At 41.1% G+C, this 12092-nt stretch overlaps 1 pseudogene; it reads left to right on the top strand.

Moving 5' to 3' along the window:
* The first annotated feature begins 355 nt into the window (after nt 1-355).
* On the top strand, nt 356-453 carry LOC120106786 (small nucleolar RNA R71; annotated as a pseudogene).
* The last annotated feature ends 11639 nt before the right edge of the window (nt 454-12092 follow it).

The following is a 12092-nucleotide window of genomic DNA, read 5'->3' as shown; positions in this document are numbered from 1 at the left end:
CATCTCGCAAATCCTACAACACTCGCTGTTATGTTCTACGGTCTTGACGGATTCAATCCTTCTAAGTTCAATTTCCTCTACCTTCCTAGTAAGGGCTGCCATTTTAGCCTGAATATCATCCTGAGTACTAAGGTTGTAAAGGCCCCCGTGTCCAACGCTAGTAGGCTTAGGTAAAGGTTCATTCACTCTATCCCCTGTATCCCATAATTGTGCAGTCTCTGCGAGAGAGTCTAAATAGTTCCATGCCTCATCGGGTTGCTTTTCCAAAAATAGACCATTGCACATAGTCTCTATAAATTGTTTTAACTGTGGAGACAACCCTTCATAAAAAAAACTAATGGTTCTCCATGTTTCAAACCCATGATGAGGACAAGAGAGAAGCAACTCTTTAAATCTCTTCCAGCATTCATAAAATGTTTCATGATCTTTTTGTTGGAAGTTACTAATGTGCCTTTTCAAAAAGTTAGTCTTTTATGCGGGAAAGAATTTTTTCAAGAATTCTCTTTGCATATCATGCCATGTTCCTAGCGATCTAGGTCTCAAGGAGTTCAGCCACGTTTTGGCTTTATCCTTTAAGAAAAAAGAAAACAAGGTCAATTTAAGGACGTCTTCCGATACATTTGGCACTCTAAATGTGATGCTAATTTCCTCAAAATCCTTAAGGTGAAGATAAGGGTTCTCGGATTCCATTCCATGATACTTTGGTAGCAATTGAATTACTCCTGGTTTGATTTCAAAGTGTCCTACATTTTCAGGAATAATCAAGCATGAAGGTTGACTAGTCCTAGTGGGTGTAAGTATTGTCGAAGTGTCATAACTGGGGGTCTACCTTCATTACCATGGTGACTTCCTACATCATCATCAGCCATCTCACCAGATCTGAGATTTTGCAAAAGAGTTTTAATAATATGATCTAAGGAATTGTCAAAAGTTTTTCGATTCAAACGCCCAGTGTTGTCCCTATTCCAACCTAGCATACAAAATTTAATTAAATTTTTTTAATATTTTTTTTAAAAAAATAAATATAAATATAAGTACCAACTAAAGATACCCTAAAACGACACCCTAAAACAAAAATCTATTCACAATCAAACATGCAACAAAACATTACACCTCAATTTCTAATGTTTTTCTTAAATTTCTAGACAGCTCCTAACTGGTTTGAAGAGGGCACCTAAGCCTCCAATCCGGTCTAATGAACCGAGTTGACCAGGTAAGCTCCCAGGTAAGTGGAGGGGTCACGATGCGTTCGCAAAGGTCCTACTTAAAACCCGCTTGCCTCGAACAGATGAACTGTCTTCCTTATAGGGACAAAGCTTGCCTAGACATCAACTAAGCCACAGAGCGAAATTGGTGCAACTTTCGGTGGTCTTCGTCCTATTGAGCTCGAATGTCCTTAGGGGCCAACGTCTAGTTGATTTTAGTTAAGCTTAGGATATTTATGCAATGGGGTAATTTTTGGGCTAAGGACGAGTGATGAAATTCCGACCTTATCTTTTTAAATGGGTTCAGCCCTTAGAGTATTTTATGCTGATGCCTTATACTATATGCAACAATCAAGAGATTTTTTTTTTAATGTTTTATGACATGACATTAAATTTTATTGAATAGGTGATGAAGCAAATTATTTATTTTTTAAAATTTTATGAGTTGAAGTTTGAAATTTGAATTCTGAAATTTAAAATTTGAAATTTTAGGTTTTTCCTTTTTTTTTAATTTTTGAATAATCATCCTTGATCTTTTCTTAAAGTTTTTTTTCTTAAATTTTCAATTAGCAACATGGGTTAATGAGATATGATAACAATAAAATTCTGATTCTAAAAAAATTAAATGCAGAAAATTTAAAACAGAAAGCAGCAAGAAACACAGGTGCTGCACCTGACGACCAAATTTGAGGTCAATCAGACGGTTAATTACTTTGATATCAGAGTTTGATGCAGACTATGCAGGGAATAAAAAAACAGCAGTAAAGAATTTTTTTTTTTCGAAAGAAAAAGACTAACTACTAAAGTACTAATTAAATCTAAAATCATACTAATAAATCAGCCATTCTCCGGCAACGGCGCCAAAAACTTGACGCGCTCGCAAAAATGCTTTCGCGAAACTAATCTCCCAAGTATAGGAGAATCGCACAAGTAGTAAATTCTCGAAAGTCCGAGGTCGAATCCTCAGAAAACGAAATATATATGAGATTATTTAATATAATTTTAGATTAATTAATTTAATAAATTTGTGGATTAAGATGATGTTTTGCAAATAGAAAATAAATCAGTAAACAGAGAATCAAAGTTTGGATAATTTAAGATGGTGTAGGGATCTGGAATCCCCTTTGATGATAATATTTTCAACAATTAAATTCTGCGATTCTTGATTAAGGATCAATCAGATAGAATAGTTCTAATCATGGAGTATATAATTTAAAAACATGAATTCAAGATCTAAGTATTTATCGTGCCAATACGTCTACGATAAATCAAACATCGAAACAATCCATGAATCAAGAAATATAAACCATAAAAGATCTATCTCATAAATAAGCATGCAAGAATCAAAAACATATTAATAGATATAAATCATAGAGATCAATTGTTCAGAATTTACTTGAAAGAAAATAAGACATCAAAGGTTCCTCCATCACCCTTCACAAGATATCAGCCGGCCATCAACATCAAAGAAAACTCCCCTGTTCCTCTTCTCTCTTTTTTTTTCTTTTTACTTTCGGAAACAGGGCATCCCCTGTTTCCTTTTCTTTTTTTCTTTTTCTTTTCAATGATAGGGGCTCTGTTTTTTCGAATAGGAAAAATCCCCCTCCCCAGCCGAGAGAGGTTCCTTCATATAGATCCCCCGAGCTCCTTAACCAGCAATGGATTCCCTCCTGGCACGTGGAGAGGACAGACGGATGGGAGATGATCGCTGATGCTGAAATCACGGGATGCCGGGATCTTCGGACGCAGAGGGACGGCTGGATAGCAGAAACAGGGGATCGCATGCATGCAAATCCAGGCGGAAGAAGCGGATGGATCGGAAGGAAGATAGGACTCAGGGCTCGGGAGATTCACATGCGGACAGCTGAAGGCTCAGGGATACAAACTCGGAAGGCTGGGACGCGTTGGATGCTGGGATGAAGTCGGATCTTTGTTGGGAGGGTGCACGCGGACGGATGAAGGAGCTGATATTCCAGAAGATTGCGATCGCCAAGGGATACGGAAGGGAAAATCGGGAGATGCCGGGATCTTCGGACGCGGATCGAAGGATGGGGCGCGGATGATGCCTCGCAAGATGCTGGAAAAGGCTGGATGAGGCTGTGGATGCGGGATCTTCGCGGATTGCATGCGGACGCTGGTAGCTGATCACAGAAGCTGGGATCTCGGGAGAGCTGGAACGAGGACGCTCGATGGTAGCTTGGGAGATCTGAACCGTGGATGGCTCGCGAAAGAAGCTCCATGGATGATGGATGGCTGGACTTGTGCACCGGAGCTGGGATGCGGACGCTGAGATCACGGACGCGTGGATGGGCTCGCGGATGCCGTTGATCACTCGTGGGAGGATGGGTTGCACGCTGGATGTGGCTGCACCTAGTCGGCTAATGCTCCTTCTAGTGTGCAACTGGGACTGACCCCATGTGGTTGGCTGGTCACCTGTGGTGATGCATATTTTTGGACCCGATGCGAAATTTAACTTTGATTTACGATCACCTGCACCCTACAAAAATATAATATTAATGCAGCACTTTTATCATTTTTTTGTTAGCAATAATACTAATTTAAGGGATGTATAGATCGCACTTTTGTGCTCTCATTAATTCCTAATCACGATTCAACCATCGGATCGGTCAATGCCTCTAGTGTGTGTGACCCCATAGGTTCAATTCTGACTGGTAGTGAGATATATTGTGATCTCTATCACAATATCATTGAAAACTCCTTTCAATGGGTCGGAACGATTCCAACTCTACTCATTATGGTTTATCGATCATCGAGGCAATCCCTATGAGTCCCACCATCCACCAGTGACACCTAGCAGCATGTAGTGGCTACCCAGCAGAATAGAATGGTGAACCTCTAGGTGCAGTTATCGTGTAATACAGTCCTTCTATTGTGGATCGCTACAGGGCGGAGGTCATGGACAACTCGTCAAACCCCATCGCCTGTCATATGTCAAAATTTATTCGACTTAAGCTCGAGAGTGGAAAACTCTTTCTCCACTATACAATCTGCCCCGACCGAGGTCTTACGAACTCAATCTTATAAATCACATAGGATCTCTCCTTATCTATTAAGATCGATAGATTCCTTATAGGTGCATACCATACTCCTACAGTGAACCTACTGCAGCCAATCTACACTGCATGAACCCATATGGCTAGAGACCATGTATATGTGTAGTCAAACTACAATAACCTCACTATGAGTAGCCGAAGCATCGCAGGTCAAAGGACCAGTCACACTACTGCAACATCAAGCAAGTCACTGACGAGTAGATAGACATCTAAGTGACTTCTTGTCTTGGTCACACTCAGTACCCTTATTCTTAACAAGCACCTGCACTATTACTTCAGTGTCGCCACACTGTGGACTCGAGTCTCGTCCATCCATAAGGAAAGCAATGTGTGCACTGATCAGATCAATCACCATCCTCGTGATGATCTATTGATCAGGAGCATTCAGAAATTAATCACCAATGATGCATGGCTCAAATTCTTAACTCTTAAGAATATGCATCATCATCTTATTAATTCTTGGACGATTCATAGACACATAAACAATATGAATGAAAAATATGCCTTTTATTTATTCAATAATAAATAGTCAAGTACAAAATTATGTCCCTAGAATTAAAAATATGTCAGCTAGATTGGCTTCTAGGGCATACATCTAACAGCACTAAAGCCAATCAGACATATATTTAAGTCCCATTTTTTCAAGATGCACTTCTAATTTCTTCTGACTCAGCTGCTTAGTGAATGGGTCCGCCATGTTATCAGTGGAGTCTACTCTCTGCACCTCTACATATTTCTTTTCGAGGTAGTCGCGAATTAGATGAAATCACTGCTCTATGTGCATGGACTTTTGGTGAGACCTCGGCTCCTTAGCCAGTGCTCTGGCGCCGTTGTTGTCGCAGAAAAGAGTTATGGCATCTGATGACATGACTCCTAGCTCTTCGACAAACTTCTTGTACCAGAATGCTTCCTTCGCAGCATCCGATGCAGCAAGGTACTCTGCTTCCATGGTAGAATCTGCAATAATTGGTTGCTTGGAACTCTTCCAATTTACCGATCCTCCATTGCATAAGAATACATATCCTGATGTAGACTTTCTATCATCAAGGTCAGTCATGAAGTCTGAATCAGTATATCCTTCTACCTTTAACTCTGTGCTTCCCCAAAGACCAAAAACATATCCTTAGTCCTTCTCAAGTACTTAAGGATATTTTTCACAGCTATCCAGTGCTCCTCACTTGGATTTGACTGATATCGGCTCGTGACACTTACAGCATGTGCTATATCAGGTCAAGTACATAGCATGGCATACATGAGGCTCCCTATTGCCAATGCATAAGGGATCCTACTCATGCGCTGAATCTCTTCAGATGTTTTGGGGCACATCCTTTTGGAGAGATTTATCCCATGCTTTAGGGGTAACAATTTCCTTTTTCATGCTGAACCTCTTCAGCACTTCCTCTATGTACATTTTTTGTGATAGGCCAAGCATCCTCTTAGATCTATCTCTATAGACCTTAATCCCCAAAATATAAGATGCTTCACCTAGATCTTTCATGGAGAACTTCTTAGAACAGCCATAACTTGACCGATGTGAGCATGGGAATATCATTCCCAATTAGGAGTATATCATCCACGTACAATACGAGGAATACTGTAGCCCTCCCACTGACCTTTTTGTACACACATGGTTCCTCTTCGTTCTTGATGAAATCAAACGATTTGATCACATCATCGAAACGAGTGTTCCAAGTCCGAGATGCTTGCTTTAGTCCATAAATGGATCTTTGCAGCTTGCAGACTGTTGCCCAAAAAGACAACCCAAGAGGGGGGGTGAATTGGGTTTTAAGGAATTATTGCAATTAAAAACTTTGTGAGTAACTAATTAAACCTTATTGCAAGTGGATTAATTAGTTTACTATATGCAGTAAATGAAGAGAATGGAAGAGACAATGAAACAATCACAAACACAAGAGATTTTATAGTGGTTTGGAGCTAACCCTTGCTCCTACGTTCACTCCCCAAGCTTCACTTGGGAGTTCACTATAATTCCTCGGATTACAGCCGGTTGTTTTACAAGCTCACAACCCAACTTGTTGTTTTACGAGATCACAACGAACTCGGTCGGTTTTCACAGGCTCACCGACTAGAACCACCCGATTGTTTTTTCGGGATCACAATCGAACCCTTACACCGTTGGTTTTAAATTCGGCTCACCAACAAATCTCAACACCCTTGATTCAATCCCCTGATTGAATCAAGTAACAAGAAAACAGTTTGTAAAGAATACAGGAAAAGCTTCTTCAAAAGCAAATATGAACAATATAAATAATGTAGAGTTAGAAGCCCTCAAACAGATTTTGGAAGAAGGAAGAAGGGGCTTCTCGAACTCTGAGTCTCCTCTTTGAATACACTGATGATCTGATGTCAGAGGAGAGCCTTGAATGCGAGGAAGACGTTTGGAGGATGGATTTTAATGCACTTCTTCCTTCTTTCTCTTGTATTTTCTCTTGAGAGGCTTTGGTTGGTGGAAATCACTTTTGCTTTTAATGGAGTCTCTATCTTGATGTCTATTACTGTTTACTCTGGCTATTTAAGCAATCTCCATCGAAAAATAGCCGTTAGACTCACTTTTAGAGCCGTTCTGTACAGTCTGCAACTCCTGACATAGTGTCTGTTGGGATCGGAGTCGACTCGCTCGATCTGGAGTCGACTCGGCTATTGCTGGAATCGACTCATGCTTTACGGGAGACGACTCGCCCACTGTTCAAAATTTGAAATAAAGTGCTGTCCCGTTCTGGAGTCGACTCGGCCAAACTTGGAGTCGACTCGCCAATGTCCGGAGATGACTCGGCCCTCCGGAGATGACTCGTTCTCAGGGTTCCAGAGATCTGTTTTTCTGCATTTATTTCTCGAGTCGACTCGGATCATTTTGGAGTCGACTCGGCTCTCAGAGTCCGAAAACTGATCCTCTGTGTTTGGAGTTGAACTACCTCGGAGTCGACTCGCACTTTGTTGGAGTCGACTCGACTCTCAGAATTCGAAAACTGTTTCTCTGTATTTTGAGTTGAACTGCCTCGGAGTCGACTCGCACTTTGTTGGAGTCGACTCGGCTCTCAGAATCCGAAAACTGATCCTCTGTGTTTTGGCTTGAACTGCCTTCTAGTCTTGCTTTCCTCTGAGAGTCGACTCGTACTTAACTAGGAGTCGACTTGCCAAACTTCGGAGTCGACTCGTAACCTTCTGGAGTCGACTCGGTTGCAGGGTCTGAAATACATTGTTCTGTCTTTCTTCTGTTACCCTTTGGAGTCGACTCGGCAACCATCGGAGTCGACTCGAACCCTTCTGGAGTCGACTTGCTGACAGGGTCTGAAAATCAACTTTCTGTCTTTCTGTCAGTTCTCAGTCGGAGTCGACTCGTAGTGTACCGGAGTCGACTCAAGCATGTGGCAGAACTTCTGAAACACTTGGAGTCGACTCGTAACCTTCCGGAGTCGACTCGAGCTTCAGAATTTGATTCAAACTGAGTTCCATACTTAGCCAAAATGTATTGAACCAAAGCTAGAGACACTTAAACATAAATTCACAAATATTTGGCTGAAATACTAGATTGAATTCATCAGTATAACATAAGATATACTCAAATGCTTTGAGCTCATCAAAATCAAATAGGGTTATAATCAATCACTCCACAATCTTCCCCTTTTTGATGATGACAAAACATTGAGTATTTGTAAAGTGAATTGCTCAACCAAAAGGAGATTTATAATAAAGTTTTGAAGTGAATTCAAGTGTCTAGTCATTTAATTTATCCAAAATTGAAAGATGTGAAACAGTAAATCCTGAAGTTAAAGCTCCCCCTTTCATTTGGAATTATATAAGCCTTCATGTCATGCAATCAATTGTTTGGCTTATATGTGTTTAATGAATTTGCTTTCTTAAGATTTCAGATTCTCCCCCTCAACATATGCATTCAATTTTATTTAGATTCTCTGAATTTTCTTTTAATGTCTTGAAGCTTTTGAGCTTAAATTTTTGGTTTTAGAGAAAAAATCTGACAATTTGTTCTTGAGTATGATTCAACTAATCTCCGAATATTTCTTGAATAGATTTTGGAGATTATTCCTTTAGGAGCCCCAACAGAGAGATAATGAGCCTCGAGGTATCGAATCCACTTAGAACAAATTACTTTTTGCTTTAAGAATTTTCTTTTTAGTAATTTCCTTTACATTTCAATTCAATATATTTTCTCCCCCTTTTTGTCATCATAGCAAAAAAAAAAGGCAGGAGGCACAGAAAAGTACAAGCACTCAAGAATGCACAATTTTGAAAGAAAATTTCTACTCATTGTATTAAATTCAAATTTGAGTACAAGTGTAATCACATATCAAAAGAAGTCCTCAAGGGACTGTACATCACAAAAACAGATAAAAAATACACTAATTCTTCTTTGTAGTGGAGGATGTGGCTCCCTTGCTTAGTCTAGTGCGTTTGATGACCATGCTTAACCCCTCATTGATGTTTCCTAGTTGTTCGAGAATCTCAGAGGTGGTTCTAGACTGAGTCGAGGAAATGTTGTTCACACTCTCCTGAAGTGTGTCCAACCTGGAGATCAAGGCATAGGCTAATCTCTCTGCGCCCTGGCTCTGGCTGCCTAGCTCCTGTCGGATGTCGTCTCGCATCTTCTTCGTGTCGTCCTTGACGTCACTCATGTTCCAGTATTGAGCTTGGACCAGGCTGCGCACATTGGATATCTCCTCCCTTAGGTGCGCAATCATCTCGGCTACGGCTGCCAGGTTGGGAACTAGCTCGGTGGAGGGAGCACTCTGAGGACCGCGGAGCTCCCTCAGCAGATCATCTCTCAGTTCCCTCACTATCTCCTGCCACAACTCTCGGAGCTGCTCAGAAGATATCCTAACCTCCAGTGGCTGCTGCTGAGTAGGTGGGGCAGTGGAGGTGGAGGGCTCAGTATAGGTAGGAGCAGAGGTGGAAGGAAAGGTGGGAGGAGCTATGTCATGGTCCTGATCATGATCGGGACTAGGTGAGTGATGAGTGGTAGGGTCAGAAGGTGTGGATGTGGATGTGGATGGTTTCCGTACCCAGACTCCCCCAACTCTATGGAAACCCATCCGATGGAAGGTCCCCTCACCCATGCGATCTGTAAAACGCAGTGAGTGAGAGGGTTCCCCCTCAGGAATAGGGACCTCTAACTCCCTAAATATAAGGGTGAATAGCATGCCATAAGGAAGGGAGCTTGGGGAAGTTGATGGGAGTGTCTTGGAGGAGATGGTACATCAGTGCTAGGTCTCTCTCTGAAATAAAATCGAACCTACCCATTTTGGAGAAGAGAGTTCTAGAGATGACACTTAGGAGAAGCCGCATTTCAGCCGAAAGCTGATTTGCGAACACCTCCTCTATGGGGGACAAGGGTGGACTCCCTAAGATGGCCGTAAGGGCCTTTGTCCTATCGGAGGGGTGTGTGGGAACAATCCCCTCACTCAAGAGATGGAGGATTCGAGCAATGAAGTCCTCCGAGATGAAAATAGGGATACCCATAACAGTTCCCTGGATACCCCCGCTAACCCGTGCTACAGTACCATAGAATTCCCTAACTAACCCTGGATAGGTAGGGAGGTCAAGTGTGCAGAAAAACTCTAAACCCTGGGCCCTAAGGTGATGCCCTAGGTTGAACCCTTCCCGGGAGAGGAAGTCAAAGTTGACTTGCCTCCCGGTAGAGACAACCTTTCCGGCGCATGAGCGCGAGGGAACCGGCCTAGGCGGGGAAGGAACCGGCCTAGGCAGTGGCCTCGCCGGTTCGTTCCGAGCCTTGGACCGTCGCTCGGCCCCACTCACGGAGGAGGGTCTCTTTCGGCTCGGGACAATGACCTTCCTAGGCATTTTTTTACCTAACAACAGGGAAGGACACGAAAAATAGGAGGAAAACTCGATGGAGAAGACCTAGAATGGGTCGGAGACGAGTTCGGAGACGGCTCTAGGGTTTTGGAACAATGTCGGCTGTGAATAGAAGTGAGGAATAAACGTTTCGATTAGGGTTAAAAATCGGATTTCCGACCTCGAGTCGACTCGACCGCGAGTCGACTCCCGAATATGCGCGAGTCGACTCGAACTCTGGCACACAACCAAAAATCTTGTTATTTTCGTGCCAAAAGAGAGAGTTATGGGCTTATCTAGGATTTAAGAACTGATTTGATGATCATAGACAAGAAATCCTATATCCAACATGAACTAGTCCTCAACATCAATGAACTAGGGGAGAGTATCACTAGAATGGATCAATCACTCCTAACCCTCTTCTAAGTATGCAAAATCGATCTTCACTCAAAGGTTTTGTGAAGATATCAGCAAGTTGATCATCAGTACAAACAAATTGAAGTGTCACATCACCATTCAGTACATGATCTCTTATGAAGTGATGTCTTATCTCAATGTATTTAGTTCTTGAATGTTGAATTGGATTTTTAGTTAGATTAATGGCACTTGTATTATCACAGTTAATGGGAATTTTATCTTGTTTAATGCCATAATCTTCAAGTTGTTGTTTAATCCACAAGATTTGAGCACAACAACTCCCGGCAGCAACATATTCGGCTTCAGCCGTAGATAGTGCAACCGAGTTTTGTTTCTTGCTAAACCAAGAGATTAAATTTTCTCCTAAGAATTGACAGGACCCGCTGGTGCTTTTTTTATCAAGTTTGCAACCAGCGAAGTCTGAATCAGTGTACCCTATTAAGTTTATGCTCGAGTCTTTAGAGTACTATAAACCTATGGTTTTTGTTCCTATTAGGTATTTAAAGATTCTCTTAACAGCAATTAAGTGTGATTCCTTAGGATTAGATTGATATCTAGCACACATGCATACACTAAACATGATATCAGGTCTACTTGCAGTAAGATATAATAAGAATCCTATCATACCTCTATGCATCTTTTGATCTACTGATTTACCTGATTCATCTTTGTCCAGTTTGCATGATGAACTCATGGGTGTGCTGATTGACTTGTTTCCTTCCATATCAAACTTCTTAAGCATCTCCTTGATGTATTTAACTTGATTGATGAAGATCCCCTCTTCAGATTGTTTGATTTGGAGCCCGAGAAAATAGTTCAGCTCTCCCATCATGCTCATTTCAAATTCACTCTGCATTAAGTCAGCAAATTCTTCGCAGAGGTGATTGTTAGTAGCACCGAAAATAATATCATCTACATAAATCTGCACTACTAACATTTCTTTGTTTTTCTTCTTTAAAAACAGTGTTGTATCAATATTTTCTCTAGAAAATTTATGGTCTAATAGAAATTTGCTAAGTCTTTCATACCATGCTCTAGGAGCTTGTTTCAAACCATAAAGTGCTTTGTTTAGTTTATACACATGATTGGGGTATTGATGATTTTCAAAACCAGGAGGTTGTTCTACATACACCTCCTCATTAATATACCCATTCAAAAAGGCACTCTTTACATCCATTTGAAATAATTTGAAATCTTTAGAGCATGCAAATGTTAGTAACAATCTAATTGCTTCAAGTCTAGCTACAGGAGCAAAAGTTTCATCAAAGTCTATACCTTCTTCTTGATTATAGCCCTTTGCTACTAGTCTAGCCTTGTTTCTAATCACGATTTCATTTTCATCAAGTTTATTTTTATATATCCATTTAGTTCCTATTATTGAGTATTCAGTGGGTCGTTCAACTAGGTTCCATACCTTATTTCTAGTGAATTGGTTTAGCTCTTCTTGCATTGCATTTATCCAATTTACATCATTTTCAGCTTCTTCTATGTTTTTAGGTTCAAAGTGTGAGACAAATGCTAGATGATTATTTAAGTTCCTAAGAGATGCTCTAGTTCTAACAGG

Source organism: Phoenix dactylifera, chromosome 4, assembly GCF_051530095.1.
Source record: "Phoenix dactylifera cultivar Ajwa chromosome 4, Ajwa_hap1_PhDact_Kaust_v1.1, whole genome shotgun sequence".
NCBI classification, from domain to species: domain Eukaryota; kingdom Viridiplantae; phylum Streptophyta; class Magnoliopsida; order Arecales; family Arecaceae; genus Phoenix; species Phoenix dactylifera.
Note: the sequence above shows the minus strand (reverse complement) of the source record. Positions and strands in the feature narration are given on the sequence as shown.